Here is a 26,273-nt window from a genome sequence, read left to right as displayed (position 1 = left end):
GGGTGCCACATCTCAGCTGATACCACAGCAGTCCTATTGTCACGTAACAGCGGTAGTCTCGCTATTACTGATTACATTACTACTTATTTGAACAACGACGAGACCGAAGTAGGATAGCATAAAAGCGAAACAGAGACGAGTGTGGGATCGGTATAGTGACAATACGGACCGCGTACGGGAAATTCCGGTGACTTAAGGCCAGGTTCACGTTCGAAATGGTCAAAAATTTGGTTTTTATTGCATTTTTGAAAGGTATATGTGTGTACAACATTGGGACGAAAGGTTTTTTAATCTCTTCCTTTCAATAGTTTCTGTAGCCCTTTGTTCGAAGCAGTGTCATGGTCGCCATGGAACGCTCTCAGCCAGTGACGCCCGGCTTAGATAGAAAACATGACGTGCCGTGACGGTCATTCACAACATGATTTGTATTGCAGACACTTTCGCCCGAAAAGCTGATGAAAAAAGTGCGCAGGAGGTGAACGCAGCATATGTAGCTCAGCCATATCGGCTTTTCTGGCCAAGAACTAACACCGCATATAAAGATTTCCGTAAACATTAAACAAGTTTTCCTGCAGAAACGATTTTTTCAGAACTGCTTGTAGCATAAAATAAAAACGGTTCAACCTATTAACATTTGCCTTTGACTCACTTAAAATATAAACTTTTCCTTGGTTGAAAGCTGTTAATATCTATATTTTTTAAAGCCATAAAGAGTGAAGAAATCGATCGCAAAGCTCGAGTTAGCAACATATCTTGAATTTAAGGTTATTTCAGTGTGCCGGCCGGAGTGGCCGAGCGGTTCTAGGCGCTACAGTCTGGGGCCGCGCGACCGCGACGGTCGCAGGTTCGAATCCTGCCTCGGGCATCGATGTGTTTGATGTTCTTAGGTTAGTTAGGTTTAAATAGTTCTAAGTTCTAGGGGACTGATGACTTCAGAAGTTAAGTCCCATAGTGCTCAGAGCCATTTTTCAGTGTGGTTAGGTCTGGGCTCTCATGAATCTAATGTAGGATCTACTGATGTCATCTATTTTTGACAATTCCTAAGGGGCTACATTACACGCAGGCTGCGTACTTCACACTCCCGGGCCCTTGATTAAAGCATAATTACGGGCGCCATTTCGTTTTTCTACTGAAAATTTGAAACAAAGTTCAACTTATGATCAGTCGCAGTGCCTAAACGTATCGTTTTTAGTCTTTTCATTTCCTCCAACTTTTTATAAAATTTGCCTATTTTTTGGTCATACGACCAAGTAACTTGGAAAAGGCGAAGCTGCTCGACTGTTCTCGTGCTACTGACGTGAATGTGTATGGAAAGCGATCAAGATGTTGGAAGTCCACGCCTTACCAACAAACGTGGAGATCAGAGGCTCTCCCGCTCTTTAGAGGAAGAAAGAGCTGCCGCTTCGGTTCTGAGGCTGCCCTCGGCTCCTTACAGCGACTGGCTGATTTGGTGAAGGCAGCTAACAACGCACAGAGGGTGCCGGCTAAGCTGTCAATTTGTAGCATTGTACCCAGGGTTGATCTCGGTCCTCTAGTTTGGAGCAGGGTGGAAGGTCTAAACCCAAAGCTCACACCACTTTGCGACGTTATCGGACGCGAATTTCTCGACCTCCGCTATCGGGTGCAGAATTGTAGGGTTCACCTTAATAGGTTAGGCGTGCACTACACGCAGGAAGTGGCTACTAGGGTAGCGGAGTACGTGTGGCGTGCACATGGGCTTCTTTAGGTTAGAGAACCCTTCCCTTGCGATCAAAGACGGTTTGCCTGTTAAATCAGCCAAAGTGACCTCAGAGAATCTTGGTCCTCGCAGATCAGAGATAGAAAAGATTAATATGAATTTAGTAAACTGCAGGAGCATCTATGGAAATGCCCCAGGCTTAGTATCGCTTACTGCACAGAGAGTATTGGGAACAGAAGTGAAATCTTATGGGACTTAACTGCTAAGGTCATCAGTGCCTAAGCTTACACACTACGTAACCTAAATTATCCTAAGGACAAACACACACACCCATGCCTGAGGGAGGACTCGAACCTCAGCCGGGACCAGCCGCACAGTCCATGACTGCAGCGCCCCAGACCGCTCGGCTAATACCGCGCGGCTATTGGGAACAGAAAACTGGTTGAAACCAGATGTCAATGACAACGAAATCCTAAATTCAGATTGCAATGTTTATCGTAATTGATAGGTTAGTCGCCAACGGCACCGGCGTATTTATTGCAGAAAAAAAAAAATCTAGCGACATGATCAGGGATTCCGAATAAGATTTAATCTGGGTGAAATTATCAAAGAACGGACAAAAATGGTGACCGGATGCTTTTATAGATCACCTGGGTCATGATCTGTAGTTGCAGAGCGCTTCAGACAGAAATTGCTGAATATCATTAATCCTGAGCATGCCGCTGTAATAGGGGGTGACTTCAACTTGCCAGGTATAGATTGGGAGTGTTATACCATCAAAACTGGTGCCGGAGACAGGGATACGTGTGGCATTGTTCCGAATCTCTTGTCCGAAAATTACCCTGAGCAGATAGCTAGAGAACCAACCCGTGAGGATAACGTCTTAGACCTCCTGGCGACAAACAGACCTGAACTTATCGAATCAGTTAACGCAGAGGAAGGTATCAGTGATCGTAAGGCTGTAACAGCTCCTATGACGACGGGTCCTACAAGGAGTGACAGAATATAAATTTCAGAATGTCTCAGCAGTTAGAGATTTACTATTGAAATTTCGGGACTTTTCAGGGGTCGGACAACATATTACTTTCCCCCACATACATTTCGCGTATTGACCACGAGGACAAAATTCGAGAAATTAGAGCCAATACAGAGCCTAACCGACAATCATTCTGCCCATGCACTATTTGCGAATGGAACAGGGTTGTCGGGATCAGATCGAAAGTACACTCCGCCACAAACCATTAGGTGGCTTGCGGAGTATGATGTAGATGTAAATGAAAGGCGACGATCTGTAGCAGATGTGAAGACAGATATCAATGGTGGTGCCAGTACAAGTATTTCGGGGTGGACATCGTTGAACATGAGATTCCACTGCAGGTAACACCCAGATATCTCCATGCTCATCGGACGGCACCATCATTAATGATACAGTGTGCCTGGGAACATCGAGATTAGACCATGAGTCAGCTGAAACGCGTTGCCTGATCGAATGAATCACATTTCTTGTTACACTAGGTCGATTGCTATGGCCGCATACGCCATTACTAGCTGAATGACTCGTCGAACACGCACTGCGCAACGGACGCAGGCTAGCCATTACTGTATTATGCTACGGGGGACATTCACCTTGTAACGGATTTATACTAATTCATTATTTAAAACCACAATATATGTTTAAATATTTCGTGCATATTTTCCTAAATGAATTTTTGTTCAAATTATTTGAAGTAATCTTCAAATTATTTGCAAGCGTTCGACATTTTGTGACGAAATATAAATTACGACATAAGCCGCAATCGGGCAATGAAATAAATCCTGTCGCGAACGAGCGTAAATTCGTGCCGGACCAGAATTCGAAGCCGCATTTTCCGCTTTAAACGAGCGGTCGCCTTAAGCGCTTCGACTATCCTAGCACGCTTCGCGTTAAACTCAAATCCCCAACTTGTCACAAATTCCAGAATGAGATTTTCATTCTGTATCGGAGTGTGCGCTGATATGAAACTTCCTGGCAGATTAAAACTGTGTGCCGGACCGAGACTCGAACACGGGACCTTTGCCTTTCGCGGGAAAGTACCAACTGAGCTACCCAAGCACGACTCACGCCCCGTCCTCACAGCTTTACTTCTGCCTGTATGTCGTCTCCTACCTTCAAACTTTACAGAAGCTCTCCTGCAGGACGGGGCGTGAGTCGTGCTTGGGTAGCTCAGATGGTAGAGCACTTGCCTGCGAAAGGCAAAGGTCCTGAGTTCGGGTCTCGGTCCGGCACACAGTTTTAATCTGCCAGGAAGTTGTCACAAATTACACACGTAGCGTCTCCTGTCCATTTACGCTCAGTGCTTGCAACCTCGTGCTAATTTCCGCTAGAGGTCGGATGAAGAGTGCATATGCACCGAATGATTAGTAGCGTATGTCGCATATACGAGGTGCATTCAAGTTCTAAGGCCTCCGATTTTTTTTCTCCGGACTGGAAAGAGAAACATGCGCATTGTTTTAAAATGAGACCGCGTTCATTGTCAATACGTCCCAGAGATGGCAGCACCGTACGACAGATGCAATTTTACCGCCAGTGGCGAGAATGGGAACTGTTTAAAATACTTAAAATGGCGACGTTTTCCTTACTTGAACAGCGTTCAATCATTCGTTTTCTGAATTTGCGTGGTGTGAAACCAATTAAAATTCATCGACAGTTGAAGGAGACATGTGGTGATGGAGTTATGGATGTGTCAAAAGTGCATTCGTGGGTGCGACAGTTTAATGAAGGCAGAACATCGTGTGACATCAAACCGAAACACCCTCGGGCTCGCACAAGCCGGTCTGACGACATGATCGGGAAAGTGGAAAGAAACGTCCAGGAAGGGCTGCGCGTGTGCTGTTTCACCAAGACAACGCACCTGCACATCGAGCTAACGTTACGCAACAGTTTCTTCGTGATAACTACTTTGAAGTGATTCCTCATGCTCCCTACTCACCTGACCTGGCTCCTAGTGACTTTTCGCTTTTTCCAACAATGAAAGACACACTCCGTGGCCGCACATTCACCAGCCGTGCTGCTATTGCCTCAGCGATTTTCCAGTGGTCAAAACAGACTCCTAAAGAAGCCTTTGCCACTGCCATGGAAACATGGCGTCAGCGATGTGAAAAATGTGTACGTCTGCAGGGCGATTACGTCGAGAAATAACGCCAGTTTCATCGATTTCGGGTGAGTAGTTAATTAAAAAAAATCGGAGGCCTTAGAACTTGAATGCACCTTGTACATTAAATGTGTGCTGTCTGTTCTTTTGGGCATACGAAATAAGTTTGATGTTGTGTTTCCATTAACAGAAATCGTTTAGCGATGTAACAAAGAACAGAACATTGTAAAGATTGACGTAGAATTTTACCTTGATAATATCGATTCTCATGTAGTTCTGCGGTTGGGAAGAACTGATGATGAAGGCACGGAAACTTAGCATGCGCGCCAGGGTGTACAGGAACAAGGACACGGCCTGCAGGTTGCTTTCACTAAAGTGACATCAAGTGAGCGTGCTCATAGTGCAAAGTCCTAACTGTGGGCAGTTAATCGTCCAACCACAGGAAATGCGATAAGTTGTATTTCAGCAAAACACTGAGTTGTGTTTATTTTGTGCCAAAGGTGATTCTTACCGTTGAAAAGTACTGTAGAATGTGCTATCGTAAAGGAAGGCTTGTCTGCAATCCGAGGTAAGAAGAATATTGCAGAGGAGGCGTTGTGGAGGATTTTGCGCTGTACATACCAGTTAATGTTTTATATCAGGTTCAACAAGAGGAATATTAAGATACTCATTACCACCTGAAAAAGAATAACTTCCTTACTCGTATGGGATCGTTATTAAATGGAGCCACTATTAAGATCAGCTATAGTTCAAGCATACAACTCGTCCACCACCACCATCACAAGGCCATTTCTACGATTCAGTAATGTTACAGGTTGAAATTGCAGACTGCTTTGCCGGCCGCTGTGGCTGAGCGGTTCTAGGCGCTTCAGTCTGGAAACCCGCGATCGCTACGGTCGCAGGTTCGAATCCTGCCTCAGGCATGGATGTGTGTGCTGTCCTTAGGTTACTTAGGTTTAAGTAGTCCTAAGTTCTAGGGGACTGATGACCTCAGATGTTAAGTCCCATAGTGCTCAGAGCCATTTGAACCATTTTGAACAGACTGATTTGTTTATTTGCATTATATAAACCTACATTTAGGTTCAGCTACTTTTCCCATACGATGAATTGTTAGCTTTGTGGATAATGATCTTGTTGTCAAAATGAAATAAGTTTCGACTAATCCATACATGTTCGACAACCAATTGTGATACGGCATGTACCCCCTCCCCCCCCCCCCCACCATGTACCGTGGGGCTTCTTGTAGAGCACAGACGTATGTGGTACAGTTAGAAGTGACTACTTCTTCTTCTGAGACTATTGACACACTTGCTTAAGTTTGACCACAGTGACATTTTGAATGGAGGTTGAAGCAAACCGAGCGCTGTATCATGTGTGAGATACAGAGGCGAGAGATTGCGCTGGGACTTACCCAAGTTCACTGCTAGTAGCGCCACGTCACCTTAACGCGTCAGCATGTAGCGCACAAGTATTGCACCACAATTTAGTATGAAATTAAAAATCAAAATTTATGTTTAAAACTTTGTTAAATTATAGTTTAGTGTAATAATGTTCCAAGTACCAAATCTTGATGTTCTAAACTCAATAGTTTATGGAAAAATGCCGTTTTAAGAGAAAAATCAGAGGCGCTAAATAATGGGCTTAGAAACTTGAAAATTTGTTTTATGCTTCAGTACACCCCAAAAATAATAACAGACTGTCCACGTTAATCTACCTCTTATAGGTTTTGAGAAATTAAATGAAAACTAATTTTGTAAGTAAAATGTACCTAAGTGTTGTAGATTAAGTACTTGAAATTTTAATGATAGAGAATTTTGGTTAAACCAAATGATCAAATATATCAAATAATAGAGCTACACAAAGTTTAAGACTTGTAACATAAATAGCAACTGATATACGTCTTAGCAAATGTATGGTTCAGAGGTAACAATCTAAAGTTAGTTCCACTAAGTAAATTCTATTAAGCAAAGTTTTCATTCTAGCGAGCTGAAACTTTCTACGTGCTTTCAAACTGTTTATCTGCATACCAGCAAAAATTAAGAAGTTTCTGAAGTAATTGGTAACTATGTTATTAAAGATTATGTGCCCGACTTAGCTGTCGTTTGTAGACTGCCGCCGTATGCAAATAGAGGCAACAGATGTTTTCTCGGCAGTCTGCACCGGCACCTTATAAATACAACCCCTGAAGCAGTAGTAAGGTTCACTTCGCTCTCAGACACTGTGAGGTCCACGCCAGTTAAACGTCTGGTCGCGTTCTGCCTCGGATGACGTCAGAGCCGAGCTGTGACAAGCGCGTATTTGGCAGTGAAAACGGATAGTGAAATCGCGAGGACTGCACACCGTCCTGGATCGTTTAGAATTCGGTAAAGTAACAGTTAGTGTGCCGTCCGTGTGAAATTCAATTCCGCGAGGCAAGTGGTGAATTTGTTTCCACTTTTATGGCGAGCATTAATTTTTGAACATCTATTGCGAACTTTCAATTGAGTGATGTTAGTCAGGGCGAAAAACACTCTGGTAGGAAGTTACTGTAGAGGTCGCCTCTGAACTGCTAAAGGTGCTGTTAGATTAGAAAGACTTGTTTTCAATTGAACGTAACGCAATTTTAAGTGTTGTTTGTGAGAAACTTTAATTTAATTAAATCATGATTGGAACTTTAAACTTTTATTGAAGTCATAGTCTGATCCCGCAAAGAAATGGGAAATACGCACTTTTCTTTCAGTGGGCTGGACCGGAATGTGGCCGTGCAGACTGGAATCTAAGGTCAGTATGTTTCCCTTCGCTTTCTGGCTGACCACCAAATTAGTTGCCAGGCTCACGTGATTAAAGACGGCATCAAAACTTTAAACCAGTGAAGTAATTTACTCACCGCCCCACAAGGTTCAGTTTAGTATGATAAGAGGTGCCCTCTTGTAGCACTGACCATTCTTCTGTTCTTCAGTGGGAAGGAAAGGCATTATTCACCAAGAGTTCTTTCTCCTTTGCGGCTTCGTAACGCAGTTAAAAACGAATGGCTCTCCTCGTCTCGTTAGCAACAGAGCTGCATGCCGTCACGCCGCAATAAAAAGCGAGGGGAGAGGTTCCGAACTAGACGGCACAAAGCTTTGAGTACCCCACCCAAGGTCTCTGTTGCCGGCACTAAGTTTTTTCGTTAAACGCGCTTTAAGGAACGGTTGTTGTGGCAGACCCTCTAACATCTAACAGTATCAAACCCATGTAGTACCACGTGCAGCCTCTGAGCAAAGCTACAGAGTGCTGCAGTATAAATCCTCAAGGTCTTCATTTTCTAAAGGGGAACTTCTTACTAGGACACTCAAAAAACAACTGCTTGCATCTAGTCGAACGTCTCATGTAGCACCCGAAACTGTGTCACCGATTGATAAGGCGAATATATTAGGGAGAACGACGGTTCAAGTTTCAGTCCAGCCTTCCAGATATAGGTCTGCATATCCATGCTCTTTGACAATGGGAATCAGGGAGTTCTGCGGTTACTTTTTTTTAACAACTGAATGGTATAAGAGGATATTATTTTTTGTATTACATTCCTTTTTAAATTCCATGCACTTATTACACAAGGAAACAATGACTTCTATTGCATCAGAGCGATGGGTGTTACTAAACTTAATGTGCCTATATAAGCCACAGATTCGAGCTTCAAAAATCGTTGGGGGTTCCGAGGTGATAAGTAGATTTTAAAAAATACTGTACACTATATTGCATGATAATTCATATCGTTATTTGACTGTCTACCAGTCTAGATTTTTCAGGTTTTGGTACTTCTGCTACCATTCAGACAAGAGTGTCACCGTCAAATACTCTTTAAGTCTCTGTGTGTCCATCTTTTCAGATATGGTTGAAGGACTTATAACACTACCGTCCGCTACTGTTATACTATAACCTTAAAGCTGGAGGCTGTTCGTATAGTGAAATTATTTTTATCAAAGCAATTACAATATAAAGAAGCAGAGCAGTGTTACCCTCTGAAAGGAATTTTCTTACGTTAACCGTGATGTATCTAACGGAGGTGGCTTATTGGAAGTGAAAGTCAGAATTTACATAAATATTTAAACAGTACTAAACCATATTTTGCCTATCCACACTGTCCAAATGATAAAGAAAACGGTCGCCAGCCTAATTAGACATAAGAATAAGTAACAATTTTGTTCAAGAAACTAAATATGAGTAACTTTAATGGACAGACACAGCCTATACTTTATCACACGAGAGTGCAATGAACTCTGTCGCTAACATATGCTGACGTTAAAGAATGTGCTAACAGTTGTAGAAGAATAAGGCTATTTGTATAAGTACAACAGATCATGACACACACTATTGTCTTCAGGGCTTAGTCAAACTGAATGCTTTCAATAATATTACTATTAATATTTACTATAAAATTATAAATTGGACATAGATTTAGTATCACTTTTCAAACACTTTTCTATCTGACATGAAATGTGAATAAAGTTCACAAAAAATTATAAATTGTGCATAGCTTTAGTCTCTCTTTTACCAATTACTTTTCCATCTGACATGGGAATAAAAAAAATTCCACTAGCAAACTATTTCTCACTGTCCTCTGAATAGAAAAAGTTGCTGTTACGACACTTTTGACATGAGCAGAGAATTTTTTTAGGTTTTGAAGTTATTGAAGGAAGCTACGACGATTTTGAGATTTGGCTGAGGTTTTATGATATTATTACGACGACGATGTGTACTATGCTGTTGAGATATGTTTATGATCAATAAGATGATGCTACCGTATATGAGGAATAAGAAGGATGTTGGAAACCAAGAATCGTACTTTAAGAGTTGTGAAATGTGTGTAAATGCGTGCATGTATCACAATGCCGGCGAAAATTTTTTGGACACTGTTATATTTATAGGATTTTGTTTCTACAGATTTGCAACGCTAATTCTTGACCTGTGAAATATTTTTATATGAGACTGTCACTGTAGCAGAAACTGGTGTCGTAAATATTTCGGTAAGAAAGTTCAGTGACCACCTGCACGTAATGCGTCGTGGGCACCCAGCTGAGCGGCCAGGTGTGCCAGACGCCTGAAAACAAAACCATTATTGCGAGCCCTTTTCAGCGGCACAGGTAGAAAAAAAAGGGAGGCCATTATCCTCGCTATTGACATTCCTTTGTAGAAAGCATCGTAAATACGACAAGCTAATAATAACTTGGAAACATTCTTACATCTGCACACCTGATTAGGACAAGTGTCTATCTACGAGAATTGAGAGAATTTCTACTAACTTATGAAATGCCTCATGACTAATGAACGATGTTCTTATGCTTTGCTTTGTACGTAGTTGCTTATTTCATTTGATATCTAGTTTCTAGCTGCACTGCAGCATTGGTTAACATAAAATTTAATATATGTACTAATATAGTTATTTTATGCCTACAGATACAGTCAATAAGAAATTTATGATCTACTTCCAAGAAAAGGAGGGCACATAAATAGACATTTCCCTTCACAGGAATTGCATAAATAATTTCTTTACGATTTGGTAACTTATCTGCTAGTGTAAGTCCTCGTGATGCATCATTCTAGTGTTAAGATGTGACATAGGTATTAGACATGGCCATTTTTAGTGTAAGATTTTTCTGCTTGAACTTTGTCATGTTTATATATAATTTATTACCTTTGCTTCTGCTGTTCGCCAGGCATAATGTTACTGAATTTGACTTTGTATTACTCTGTTAAGCCATTTTACTACTGATTTATTTTTCTTGTTTGCTGCTCATTGCCTTATATTAGTTGTAATATTGCTGCTTGCTTTGCGAATTTGAATATTTTGTCATTGCTGTTTGTATTAATTGTTTTGTGCTGCTGCATTGCCTCGTCCCTTAGTTTAGCATCTGAGCTGAGTAGATTTAAGTTAGCTTAAGAGGGGTAGACTATATAAGAAACTAACTATGATGAATTTGAAGAAATGCACTGAGAGGCTATACGAAAAAAGTACAGAAAACAGGTATAGATAGGACTTTTTGGAAATAATGAGGAACGAAGGGAGATCTCCAAAAAGTAAAGAAAGTTTTGTTTGCAAAATACTGCAGTAAAACAAACCCTGTCCTTTCCTTTTGTATTATTATGCTATGTGTTTGTGTACCCTTGTGTATTTGTGTACTTCCTGTCTTTAGTTGTTTATCTGATAAGACCTTTGTTGTAGAATTTTTCTAATACTATGTTATTTACTTTGTAAAGATGTTTAGACATTATTTATTCTGGTTTGTTGCTCACATGTGAAGGTGATATTTCAAAAGTTCTTCTGATCTTTATGTGTTTACTTATGTCATAATTCCTGTAACACTGATGTACATGTTTATTTCTATTCTTTTGTAAAGCCTGTATTACAAATGTTATCTGTATTGTTATGTTCTTTAATGATGTATTTTGTACCTTTGTAATTGTATTCTTATGTTATAAAATTGTAATTGACACCAGTTCATCAAATTAAGTAACTTGTAAGTTACATTTCACTGTACACATTTCTGTTGGTCATAGTATATGGACAATATGTGAGAAGTAGGGACTGTTAGTGTTTGCACGTGTGTTAATAATTCAGCAAGGGACTGGATAACAGCATTGCTGGTTCTAAGGACATTTCAAAAAAAAAATTTTTCTGTGCGTGTACAAGTGGTGGTTTATGGACTTGCTATATTCTCCGCAAGAATCTTCGATGGTGATTGTGCACCTGCACAGTCACAACAGATGGCTGCTGGCCATCTCTACAAGGACTGCAGTGGGTCTGCACCTCTGGTGGCCCACCAGTACCATTATCTCTACAAGGACTACAGTGGGTCTGCGTCTTTGCTGACTCACCAGTACCATTATCTCTACAAGGACTGCAGTGGGTCTGCACCTCTGGTGGCCCACCAGTACCATTATCTCTACAAGGACTACAGTGGGTCTACATCTTTGATGATCCACCAGTACCATTATCTCTACAAGGACTACAGTGGGTCTGCGTCTTTGCTGACTCACCAGTACCATTATTTCTACAAGGACTGCAGTGGGTCTGCGCCTCTGGTGACCCACCAATACCGTAATCTCTACCAGGACTACAGTGGGTCTGCTCTGTGATGACCTACCCACCAATACTCTTCAAAACTTCGACTGACTCCGCTGTGGGTTTGCTCTGTTGTGGCCCATTACCTGTCAGCATGTCAAGAGTCAGCACTGTCTTTCCGTTGGAAGGACAACACTACTTCATCAAGACTGCATGGAAATCCACTACTTTCGTGTGCATTTTCTTCTACTGCTCAGACTTTGAGAAAAACAGTGAAATGTTATTGTGATGAATGATCAGGACTGTCTTTATGGACTGTGAGAAAATTTTAGCTTTTGACCAACATTGTATCAATAAGTGTGTGCATTTGATTTCTTTGTTACTGTAATTATGAAAATTTTTTTCAAATCTGTATTGGCCACTGCCCAAACCAATTTGTAAAATTTTTTGTGGGGAGCATGGGGGCTCTGTAAGTAGGCTGTTTAGGTTTTTTTATTGGTAACGCCACCTCTGTATGAAAATCACTGGCTGTGCTGTGTGCAGTCTGTGGCTGCTTTGCATTGTTGTAATACTCGCCATTGTAGTGTTAGGCAGCTGGCTGTGAACCACTGCTGGCGGCTCACCTCGAACTGAGCAACGCTACGCGCTGTTCACAGCCAGCTGCCTAACACTACAATGGCGAGTATTACAACAATGCAAAGCAGCCACAGACTGCACACAGCACAGCCAGTGATTTTCATACAGAGGTGGCGTTACCAATAAAAAAACCTAAACAGCCTACTTACAGAGCCCCCATGCTCCCCACAAAAAATTTTACAAATTGGTTTGGGCAGTGGCCAATACAGATTTGAAAAAAATTTTCATAATTACAGTAACAAAGAAATCAAATGCACACACTTATTGATACAATGTTGGTCAAAAGCTAAAATTTTCTCACAGTCCATATATATATATATATATATATATATATATATATATATGATATCAAGGTAAATACATTGTTTGTTCTCTATTAATATCTTTCATTTGCTAACTATCCCTATCAGTAGTTAGTGCCTTCCATAGTTTGAATCTTTTATTTAGCTGGCAGTAGTGGCGCTTGCTGTATTGCAGTAGGGGAAGTAACCAAGAATTTTGTGAGGTAAGTGATTTGTGAAAAGTACAGGTTAATGTTAGTCAGGGCCGTTCTCTTGTAGAGATTATTGAAAGTCGGATTGCGTTGCGCTAAAAATATTGTGCGTCAGTTTAAGCACAGTCGTGTATAAATTTTTTTAAAGGGGAAGTTTCAAGGTTTAAGATCTTTTAATTTTTAAAAGTAACAGCAAATTGTTTACTAAGAAGAACATTTCATGCCAAACTTTAGTAATATTTACTTTTGGAACTAACCTCAAGATGTATGCTTGTCTTTATTACCAGTCTTCTACTTTCAAGTCAATGATTAAATAGTTAACTTTGAAAGTCCAAAAAACTTTAAATTGGATTGTTTCAATGACTGGAAGGCTTTCACAAAGCTACATTTACTACCTCTCACAATTTTACCAAATCCACAGTAAATCTTAATACTCCTTTCTTACTAAATATCAAACAACATTACTTAATAAACTGTTTGGCTTTGAGGCTTCCATTTTTCCACAACAAGGACACTTGACAGTCATAGTTCAAACTTATAGGAACCTGAGAGGTGTTGTGATAAGGAACAAAATCAAGGTAGGTACATAAATTCAGTTATAAGTTACCTTATATTTGAGCACACTAACACATCCAGTGAGCTGTTCCTTCACTTTACATATCTACAATTCCTCCATTCGGTTACAGTGATCGCGCAATGTGGTGGCGAGTACGTCCTGGCAGGCGGATCAGCAGTTGATAATGATAAAGCTCTGTCATTTCTTGGTGGCGATGATAGATACCATTCCCAAAACAGAGCTAGGTTACAAATACATCCATCCGAGGCTTTGGCCCATTGGAAAACGGCACAAATAGCCTCTCACGGCAGCAGAACATAATCCACTGTTGTTACATGAGCTGTTGGCGGTTAAGTAGCTCGTCTCGACTAACTCTTGGTTCCACCTTTCTATCCATGCCAACCACATTTTGAGCACGCTGCATGATTCCGTTCCCGAGGGGAACCACACCACCTTCTATACATATAAATAATTAAGGACCCTAAGTGAGGATCAACAAATACAGGGTAGCTACAAGATATTTTAAACAAGACATACCATTTTCACATACGGATAGTTCAACATAAAATTATTTGAACAAATTTTCAGTTATATATAATAATTTTTGTTTCCCTCCAAGTGAGGCAAAGTGTTTAACTAATAAAGACAATACACTGCATACGTTTTTACCAGGACATCAAAGTTTTTACAAATAAAAAAGTAAATACTCTTATGGTATCGACACAGTCAAATAATATTTACAACAGTGTAACTACAAAATGTTAAATAAAACAAAAGGGAGAAATAAATTGATAGAGCCTTAGAGGTCTGGTGTCAACCTTGCCTGTTCAATGCAGAATTTCAAATCAAAGACCTCTCAGCCGTCTAATTTCCAAACTGTAATTTTACTGGGCTACCATTTTCGGCGCTATACTATGCCGTCTTCAGCCCACTGTCCGACGATCTCCACGGTTCTGAGAAACTGTGAAACACTCTTACAAATTACAGCCAGATCGATACATGTACGGTAGTCAGAAACAGTCTGTAAAGATAGAAGTGGTGTTTAAGGATAGTTTTTGTTGAGAAATAATTGTTAACAAACAACTTCGATACCTTGCGCTGTTTCGTGTTGGTTAGCATGAAGTTAGCCAATCAGGTCATTATGACACAAAAGTTCAAGTGACACGCCACATGTAGTTAAGTGTTCCCGTGTCTTGCGGACTCTAAGACGCTACGGACAATAAGACGCACCTTAAATTTTAAGCAATTTAAAAAAAAAATTACACTTTTACCATTTTTATTACTAGCCAGATTAAAAATATTTTAAGTTTATAAAACCGAACTAACTTTTAAAATACCTGAGAATCATCATCTGAACATTCTTCTTCTTCTTCATCTTCCTTCTTCTTCTTCTTCCTCTTCGTCGTCATCGTTGTCTTCTTCGTATATAAGATGGTGTCCACTGTCATCGGGAGCGTTACTTATCCCGCACTCTTAGAAAGATTTAACAATAATGTCTTCTGTCACTCTACACCACGACTGTTTTATCGACCGACACACTTGTTTGAGTGAAGGTCGTTTTAAAGCTGCCTTCGGCATGAATTCATGTTGGGCTTCATACATCATCAGTTTGTTCCATTCCCCTCTCATACAAACTTTAAATGGTTTATCTAACGACACATCAAGAGGTTGGAGCATGAAGGAAGTCCCCCCGGAATAACAGCAAGCTCTGTAATTCCCTGTCTCAGTTTCTCTCCCACAGAATTTTTCAAATTAGTACTAAACTGATCTTGCACAACATGACAACTCTTCTTCTATGAGGTGCCTTTTCTTCTCTCCCACACTCAGTTAATGTAATTTCATACCACCCTCGTCCCTCCATCCCTTGTCATGTACGTGAACAACAACACCTGGCGGTATTTCAGAAGGTTTCGGTGTACTACCGTCAGCACAACAGTGTAATACATTTTTTTAATGTCCACTTCTTTTTATAGTCGTTTTAGCATATTTCATGGTAACAGTTCTGTTACCCGTTACATCTAGTACGTAGGTTTTTGGATAGGGTCCGCCTTTAGCAAAACACAATTTTGTTTTTTAACCCTAACATGTTTCACTGCAGTTGCAACGTCTTCAGTGGGCTTTTATTTTTATCTTGTTACCACATGGTGTGGTTCTTTGGATGTAGTTGCAGATGACAAACTGTGGAGCAAAACAGTCACTGTAGAAACACAACACATCTGAAAAAACACACCATGTGGTAAAAAGATGAAAAATAAAAGCTCACTGATGATGTTGCAACTGCAGTGAAACATGTTTGGGGTAAAAAACAAAATTGTGTTTTGCTAATGGCGGACGATATCCAAAAAACATACGTATTGCTAAAGCAAGCACGGAGAAAAGAGCTTCAGCCCCAAGATGATTATTTCGACGATACATCAAATGTCAGAGGAGTTTCGTCCTCGTTCGCTATTTGGCTTAGTTCCACATTTTTCTTTCATGGTTGAATAATCAGTCGATGGGAAGATAGTATTTTCTCTTCATAGTCTTGTGGAATTTCCTGAGATATTTTGGTTTTGGTTCACTTGCTAAGTCCATGACGGTTCATAAACCTGTAGCAATAGCCAACTCCACCCTTAATGTCTGTTATGTTCCACGTAGCCCGCATCTCGTGGTCGTGCGGTAGCGTTCTCGCTTCCCACGTTAGGGTTCCCGGGTTCGATTCCCGGCGGGGTCAGGGATTTTCTCTGCCTCGTGATGGCTGGGTGTTGTGTGATGTCCTTAGGTTAGTTAGGTTTAAGTAGTTCTAAGTTCTAGGGGACTGATGACCATAGCTGTTAAGTCCCTTAGTGCTCAGAGCCATTTGAACCACTTTTGTTCCACGTAGTGGTAACTTAGGAGCGTGTATTTGAATCGTTTTTGTATTAATTCCAATGACATTTTGACGGTGTCCTTAATCAATTTCAATACGTCGTCTTGTAGTTTTGCCCATTTTGTATTCAGTCCTCTATTTGCCCATTTAGTCTTCCTCATTTTGTTCAGTTCTTGTTTACCAGCGAACGGTTTTTTCTGTTGGTGGACTGCCGAAATGCCGCGCAGCTGCTCTGTTTTCATGATACTACATTCAATTTATAGCCAACATCGTATGAATACCTTCCTTTTTTTCCGTTACGAAACTAGCTACTAACAAAATTATGGTTCTCTTACCGATCACACAAATCACTTTCAAGTTCAGTGGCACTGTAGACTCCAATGACGTATCATATCCTACACAGTGTGTAACACTACCGCCCTTTAACGGACGTACGTTAGCTGTATAAAGCCTGTACTGTAATAAGTTCACGGGCTTCACCTTATAAACAAGGATTTTCGTACATAAATTGACCGCGTGTACCTAATAGAAGCAAAATCGGACTTGTACTCAGTTAATAACTACAGTGATGCATCAAGCAAATGTAAAGTATAATTGCGCGTTCGCATGGACAAGAAGTACACACAGTAGATGCTACCGTTAATTAATAATTCGGTCGCCAGCCTACTTAGGCAATGAGTGAGTTTTTCCTTGTACAATTGGGTGCATGTACAAGCATAGTAACCTGTAGTAATGATGCGTTATATGGCAAAGTTTGGAACCAGAAAAATCCACTGAACTAAAGCTTTCTCTTTTTGTACTAATTTGGACGAGCTAAATTCACACAACACCACACTGCAATGATTACTACGAACTGTATTTAGTATATTGATCAGACTGAAATCGGGCATAGATTGCCCTAGGATAAACAGTTTTGAAACCCACATACAATGTCACTATTAAAATGGAAAAACAACACTAATGCACTTAGGATTAATGTAGAACTTAACTTTACTGGTCAAATCTGATCAACACATTTCAAGGTTTGAAAGAATGAACAAGAAAAAGGGGGGGGGGGGCCCTGAAACTGTTATGGTCGTTATACTGAAACTGTTAATTACTAAAAGTCAAATTAACACTCAAATTTCTCAATCAATGGATAACTAATCTTTTGTTTTACTTCTGAATAATTTAACTGTCATTAGTTCTGTCTCAAGTTAATTAAATAGCATCGATAACTCAATTCAAAAGACTATCTTTCAGCTTATTTATACTTCTACCAACATTTGCAATAGTTCACAGAACTATTACATTTCCTTATAGCAAAAGTTTGATTACTGATAATTCTCATTTGCACTAATTATAAACTTTCAGTTCAGGATACTCGGGTTGCACAATACGAGGTAAGGATCCTGTCTAGGTCAGTGATCAGGATAAGTCATGGCTAAAGCAATTCTGGTAAAATTCACGTTATTATTACACAATTAGAAACAGTTTCGACACTGGTCCACACATTTACACTTCTAAAGATGAAATAAAGGTTTGACCTGTGCAAGTCGGTGCGGCGGTTGGCGGGCAGCGAGGTTACGGGCAGCACGGCACACATACAAGCGCGGCTAAGGCTCACGCTACATAGGCACTTTCCATCTTCTTAGCGTCGTAATCTTTCCAATATTGTGCCTCAGAATATAGCCATGCCAAGTAGTCATCGGAATCGGTGCATCCGAGGCTCAATGGAATCCACTTTTACTAGGTAGCCTCCTCGGTACAGTACTTGTTCCTCGGATCAATTTACCACTCCGACCCTTACTGTTGCTCGCCTCCGACTGACTGCTGTGCCCGTTGCGCCGAACCGCGCCCAGTGTGCGTTTTCCCGCGCTCGCCTGCCTCCACCTTTTCCCGCTCCCCTACAGGTAGGGTATTCACCACAGGTTTTCTATTACACATATTCTAATGCATTACCTACGTATGGACCAAGTGTTTAAATTACAATTTCCACATTTTACAATATTTTTAACATTAAGTGCACTTTCTTTTGATTACCACATTCTCTGAAATCTAACATAAATAATAATATTCATTACAAAAGTTACTCGCAGTTTCTTTAACATCACTATACGAGCCGAAAAAGAAGTTCAAAACCCTGCCAACATTAACTTATCTAAATTCATAGAGGAAAAAATTATTATAGATACAGTTGTCGTTACACATGCCCCTGTTTCCAGTAATTTTCACAACGTGTAAATTTAATGGGAACACTAAATATTACATTTATACAGTTGTTCTGAATCCTTTTTACGTAAATGTCCAAAATTTTATACCACCTACTTCCTTTCACTCACATTATATAGGTCTATATTTTTTTAAACATACCAAAAACATTTACTTGTCATTTACTCAAGTGCCTTTTGCACAGTCCAACTTATCATCATAACATTACTAAAATAGTAATTTAATTATTTTTCCTAAATTTATCAAAGAAATAATTTAAAACTATGGAATACAAACATTTAACTACAAAAACGATTGCATATTTTGTACACCCTATTAGATAATTTGTCGCTGCTTGCTTTGAATAGCAGTCCATTTCCTTACTTGCTAAACAAAGTACACATACACATATTGAAAAAATTTAAATACACCTATTTGCTGCCTATTATGCGGATTTGGGCAGTCCTTTTCACTTCATATTGTCACTTCTTCTGGATCATATTTACAATTTTCCATCGACTATTTATCTGCCCTCATTAGTATTTGGCAGTCCTTCATATCATGGTTCATACACTGCCCATTTTCCTTTTTGACAGTCCCATCTTTTATCTGGCTGATAGCATTTTTCCTTTCATTTCAGTCCCTTTCTCCATACATTTTTACAGTTACAGTACAATTGGTAATCTGAAACTCACATAACTACATTAGCACACTTTCAAGGGTATACAGACATTTACAAAGATTAGTTTCATTTAGAATAACTTGGGTTCAGCATAAGATACAGCACATTTACTGCCAGTTTCTTTCTGATTATCCTTATATCACTCATTTCTAGGAACATACAGTTTCAGGTCCACAATATTTCTCACACCTAAAGGTCTTTTGGATTTTGGGTAGATCAGGTAGTAAGCATTGTCATGTGGAATATTCTGTATTATATATGGTCCATTATAAATATATTTAAATTTTGAAATTTCATGGTTTAGTTCACTAGACTTTTCGTGGGTTTTTAAAAGAACATAATCTCCAATTTTAAATTTTGAAACTTTTAAATTTTTTTTGTGTCTTTTAGATCTAGCTTCAGCTTTTTGCTTTGCCCTTTTTATCACCAATTCTTTCTTTTGATCCAACCCCAAACTTGTACAAGGTGGAAACTCTAGTTTTTCTTCAATTAAACTTTTACTACTTCTGTCTAACAAAATTTCTTCCGGTGGAAATCCTGTAGTTTCATGATGTAATGTATTCATGACATTCTCAAAATCCGATATAAATCTGCCCCAGGCTCTATGATTGTGACTGCAGTATGTTCTACACAATCTCCCGATTTCTCGCATGTACCTTTCAACCGGGTTGCTTGCAGGATGGTAGGCGGCAATATATTTAACCTCCACACCTACTTTCTCCATTCCCTCCTTCCAAATTTTGGATATGAACTGGGGTCCATTGTCAGATAGTACTGCTTTGGGTTTCCCGATGGTCCTGAAGTATTCGACCATTCTACTAAATACAGCTTTTGCTGTCGCTTTTTTCAAGGAATATAATTTCACAAATTTTGAAAATACTTCCAAAATCACCAAAATATATGCACAATTTCCCGAAGTCTTTGGGAGGGGACCATATAAATCCACCGATAATAAGTCAAGGGTGTCTTCAGGCAACGTACTTTGCATTAGTCCCCTACTAGTTTTATTCGGCACTTTGGCCTTTTGACAGACATCACATGACTTAATTCGTTCCTTTACCTTTTTACTCATACTACCAGTAATCACTACTACATTATTCAATTTATCCAAACACTTCTTTGGCCCACTATGCCCCAATGCTAAATGAAAATAGTCTATGACCTCGGTATCAAATTGATTTGGCCAACATACTCTCCATTCCTCAGTAACTAAATCTTTCCTCCTATATAAAATGCCTTTGAAGATTTTGTAATATTTCTTAATTTGAGGATACTGCACATTGTCAAAATTTACCTTCACTGATTTCCAGGTTGAATCCTCATTCTGATGGTATCTCATATTTTTACATATCTGCTCAATTTTCCTCTTTCCTGAAACCTCTTTCATATACCTTATCTGAAAAGTACCCTCTTCCCCATTTTCACTTGGCACTTCACTCATACCATTAGGCAATCGAGATAAAGCATCTGCCACATAATTCTCAGTACCTTTGACATAATAAATTTCGTAATCAAATTGTTGTAGGTATAACGCCCAACGAGTTAGTCTACCATTTAGTAAACGGCAATCTTTAAGAAAAGTTAAAGCTTTGTGGTCAGTATGTATGACGAGCTTATGGCCCCACAGATAATTTCTAAATTTCTTTAGCCCCCATATAATGGCTAAAGCTTCCTTTTCCGAAATTGTGTAGTTTCTCTCGTATTTTGTTAGAGTTCTACTTGCAAACGCGATAGTCCTGTGTTCGATTTCTTCGCCATTACAGATTTCTTGGAAAATTTCTATACCAATTCCATACGCACTGCTGTCAGTACTCATATGGAAAGGTTCCGAGAGTATGGGGTGATGCAAAATATTGTCACTCAAAAGTTTGTATTTTAATTTTTCGAAATCCCTCATACACCCTTCAGTCCACACAAAAGCACTATTTTTCTTAAGTAGATTATTCAAATGAGGACTATTAAAAACTTGCCCTTTGACGAATTTTCTATAGAATCCACATAAACCTAAAAAGGCTTTCAATTGTTTTCTATTTCTAGGAACTGGACACCCTGATATTGCACTTAACTTTTCCGGATCTTTCCCAATGCCGTTTGTAGTAATAATGTGCCCCAGAAACTTTATTTCCGATTTTACAAATTCACATTTCTTCCACTTAAGTGTCATGCCCCCTGCTTGTAGAGCAACAAAAACTTTTCGCAATAACTCGCAATGCTCTTGCCACGTTTCTGTAGCAATCAGTAAATCGTCTACATAAATGGTTAGCCGGGAACTCAGTTCTCTCCCTAACACAAAGTCCAGTGCCCTAATAAATACTGCCACAGATGTGCTAAGCCCGAACGGCACTACTTTATACTGATAGCATTTCCCGGCAAATAGAAAAGCAGTATATTTACGGGATTCTTTACTTAATGGGATTTGCCAATATCCGGCTGTCATATCCAGACTGGTTAAATATTTCACGTTATAAAATTTTTGGAGCATTTCGTCCAGATTTTCAGGTCTGTCTATTTCCTTCTTTACAATTTTGTTTAAAGTCCTGGCGTCGATAACTACTCTCACTCCCCCATCCCTTTTGTTCACTATGATAAGAGGACTATTATACTCGCTGCTACTTCGTTCGATTACCCCCCACTCTATCATTTTATCTATTTCTACTTGAACAGCCTGCCTCTTTGATATGGGTATCGAAAACGGTCTTACGAAAAAAGGTTTATGCTCTATGGTTTCAATCTGGTATTCAAAATCCTTAACTAGGCCAGGTTTGTCCGAAAATACGGGGCTGTTATTATCTAAAATTTCAAGCAACTCTGCTTTCTGTTCGGGAGATATTCCCTCTAAATTCTCCACCATTCCCTTAAATTCATGCCCCTGCTTGTCACTCGCATTTAATAGTCTCTGGACATGGTACACCTCGTACTTGTTTGTCAACCCATCATTCCCTTGGTCGATTTCCAACAACAAAGAATCGATCTCAGACTCAAACACTTTCCCACTTTCCTCAAAATTTAATTCCACATTCCTAAATGTACTATTAATTTTGATCACTCCCTGGCTACAATCAATGATAACCTTTTCTTTATCCAACCAATCTATCCCCAAAATCATTTCAGTACTCAAGTCTGGCACAACCAAAAAATCATGTTCAAATTTTTGTCCTTTTATGCTAAATTCAACCAAAATCTGGTTCTTTACCGGCTTACTAGCCTTACCAGTTGCACCAACAATTTTTACACCTGTCACTGACATAATTACTAGCCCAGGCTTATCACAAATGAGTTCGAAAAATGACTGAGAAATTGCACTTATCTGAGACCCAGTATCAAGAAGTACTTGCAATTTCACGTTATAAATTTCAACTGGTATTATAGTTTGTCTAACCGTCGCATGTTTTTCATTATCGTGGTCTTCCTTGAGCAAATCCGGGTCGACGATAGCATCGTCCCAAGATATGCTTTTCACATTCACTTTGCATATATCTGGCGGTTTCTTGGGTTCCGGAAGTTCAAAGTTATTAATAACCTGAACCCTCTGCGAAATACACCCTGAGTTGTCTGGTGGTTCTTTCTTTCTCTGTTCTGTTTCAACGTCTGGATTTTGTTTTAATACGTTGCCATTGTTAGGTACAATATCGACATTAACTCCATCCTCTTCACTTTCACTGATTTTCTCATACCCTCTTTCAGTAAAAGTATATTTACTTTCGTCTACACCTAAAAATTCATCTTCACTAGAATCACCACTACTTTCTCCCTCAGCATCAGATTCACTTAAGTACGCTACTTTTGCACAATATTGAAAGTTAGTACATTCATTTTCGTCCGTATTTGCGTACCTTTCATCATCCGAACTATCGTCGGAATCCGACCATTCCGGATCGCTTTCAGGTTCTAACATAAAAGCTTTCCTGAGACAGGCACTAAGTTCCTCCTCTGTATTGTCGTCAGGCTTGGATTTTAGCTCAATCTCCTCTTTTGGCAATACGGCCTCATCCTCAGCTTTATTCACATCCATTGTGACTTCATATTCGGTGTAATCCTCGTGGACTTTGATTACTTTCAGGTAATCATCTGCCCCTTCTCCGCGGTGCCTATCGGTAGCAGCTTGTACTATTTGCGGACTATTAGCAGAAGTTATTTCTTCGTCAATACTGAGGATTTCATCCTCCAAATCCTTCCTACCCTTAATCTGCATCCTATTGGCGGCACGCGTACTTTGCGCGGCGCTATTTATTCTCTCCTCTTCCAATTCGGGCCACGTCACCTTATTGACGTCCCTACTATCTCCTTTTCCACTAACTAATTTCTTTGCCTCATACTCCTTCTTAAAATCCTCCCACTCACATTGCTTCAGGCCCTTGTACAGATCGTCGATCTGCACACGCCAATCAGTTACTTCTGCTAATTCATCCTCGCCTTTAATTTTATTGCAAACACTGCTAACCGCACCTCTCTGCGTATTCACAGTTTCCTTTATCGTTTCCTTTGCCACGGAATTATCACTCGTAAAACTTTCATTAGCTCTGACGGCTATATTCGTATCTACTGCCGCCGTATTTCTAGTGGCTTCTTTCCTAACAGATGTTCTGCTAGGCTGGGCCGTTGCCCTCTGACGCTCCACTCGCCTGTTAACATGTAGCGTTCTGTGCGGCAGAAATGACTCATCCTGGCTCGCAGCTGACGCTTGTTTCGCCACAACACGTTGCGGCGTTCCGTGCCTGTCCCTAGCCTGTCTCATTACATTACGGTCGGTCCGGTATCTTTTTTCAAATCGGGGCCGGTATGTATTGTCCGCTTCCGTTTGGCCCGCAACGTTCGCGGAAATTAGTTTCCCGCATCGTTGTTACTTTGCGCGGTATACCCTCTACCGCGACCTGAATTATTTCCTCTACCTCTTCCTCTGCCTCTTCCTCTCTGTATTACATTGACGCGAAATCCATCGCCGTCATTTCGTTCGTCATTGTTTCGGTTATTACGGTTACCAAAGTTTTGATAATTAGCACGACTTTCGCGCCAATGATCTTCGTCTTCGACTCTTTCGAGAAATGCTTGGAAGCTACGATGATTGCTTCCTACATACCTCTTTGAATCTTCTGGAAGCTTTTTATATAACTCCCAGATAATTTCTGAATCTGACCTTCGGCCTCTTAAATGTGGCCGGCCGAAGTGGCCGTGCGGTTAAAGGCGCTGCAGTCTGGAACCGCAAGACCGCTACGGTCGCAGGTTCGAATCCTGCCTCGGGCATGGATATTTGTGATGTCCTTAGGTTAGTTAGGTTTAACTAGTTCTAAGTTCTAGGGGACTAATGACCTCAGCAGTTGAGTCCCATAGTGCTCAGAGCCATTTGAACCATCTTAAATGTGTCAATTTTCGGTACCAATACTCGCAGAAATCTTTCAAAGAATTCCTGCCCCTATTATCATGCTGTTTGGCCATGATGAACTCCCGCCATAAGTGGTCCTGCTTTTGTTCAGACCAATATTCTTCCGTAAATCTCTGCCTAAATTCTTCGAACGTCATTCGTTCGGTGTCCAAATTAATTCCCCAGCGCTTAGCGTCACCTGCTAAGGCGCTAATTACAACGTTTATCTTTTCCTGATTAGACAGGTGCTCAGGAAATATTCTCTCGCAATTTTTGATAAAATCTAACGGATGCCACCCGTTATGTTTCTTGGCTGGATCGAAGCGTTCCTCGCCTTCTAACAGCTTCGTAATCGGTGTGCCATTACAGACAACACCAGGCCTATCTTTAATTTTGTTCTCAAGGTCAAAAATTTTGCCTTGAATTTTCGTAGTATTTTGTTCACAATTTTGAACACATCCGGTTACTTTTTTATCTAAATCCCTTTCAGTTTCTAAAACTACCTTTTCCAATCGTGATATTCCGTGTTGACATTCGTTTACGATCTCAGTCTTGAGACCGAAAACTTTTTCGTCTACTTTTGTTTCTACCAGGGGCTCTACTTTCTCTTGTATGTTGAGAATTTCAACATCAAACCTACTGTTAATGTTAACAATTTCCCCCTGCACAGTATCCATATTCTTGTTAATGGTATCAATTTCAAATTTCAGTGTATTTACTACAGAACTTAAATTACCCACTTTTTGTTCTACCTGTTCTATTTGTTTACTAATTTTAATTCCCTGTCCTTCGACCTGTGCTTTAATCTGATCACTCTGAGTTTTGAGCTGATTTCCCTGTATTTTGAGTTGCTCGTCAACGTGCATTTTAAGCTGTTCATTCTGTGTTTTGAGCTGCTCGTCAACGTGTGTTTTAAGCTGATTAACCTGATTGCCGACTTGTTTTTGAAGCTGATCATTCTGTGTTTTGATCTGCTCGCTCTGTCCTACAATTTGTTTTTGAAGTTGATCATTCTGTCCTGCAATTTGTTTAGTTAATTGTTCAAATAAATCGTTCATGCTTAAAATTTTTATACTGTTTTGTTCTGCGGAATCCGTGTGTTCCGGTTCTACTTCAGAAGTTTCTTTCGGTTCTTTCTTTATCTGTGGTGAATCAAACATGTCAGTGGATTCGTTGACGTACCCACTATCATCTACAAAGTCACCCTCTACTTCCTGTTTTATCCCTTGCTGTGTTCGATACGATCTCGACATTTCAATCTGCTCGTTGACGTGTTCATGGTACTGTATGTATGCTAATTGTCTTCCGCTAACGCCATCTGTTATCTGGCCGCGTAAACTCCTGCTACTGCCAGCCGCATTCTCCATTTCACTTGGCGCATCTACCCTGCCTACGTTTCTGTCCATACTAAATGCCAACTATACCACACTATTATACTTGACGCTCACTGCAGTTTATTTTACTGAACGTTATTGTAATTCGTGCCACTGAACATCCACTGTTCGATCTTTACGTTAATTTGTAATCGACAACAACTGGATGTCCTGTCACCGGGAAGCCACTTGTAACACTACCGCCCTTTAACGGACGTACGTTAGCTGTATAAAGCCTGTACTGTAATAAGTTCACGGGCTTCACCTTATAAACAAGGATTTTCGTACATAAATTGACCGCGTGTACCT

This window comes from Schistocerca nitens, chromosome 1, assembly GCF_023898315.1.
Source record: "Schistocerca nitens isolate TAMUIC-IGC-003100 chromosome 1, iqSchNite1.1, whole genome shotgun sequence".
Lineage (NCBI taxonomy): Eukaryota > Metazoa > Arthropoda > Insecta > Orthoptera > Acrididae > Schistocerca > Schistocerca nitens.
Note: the sequence above shows the minus strand (reverse complement) of the source record.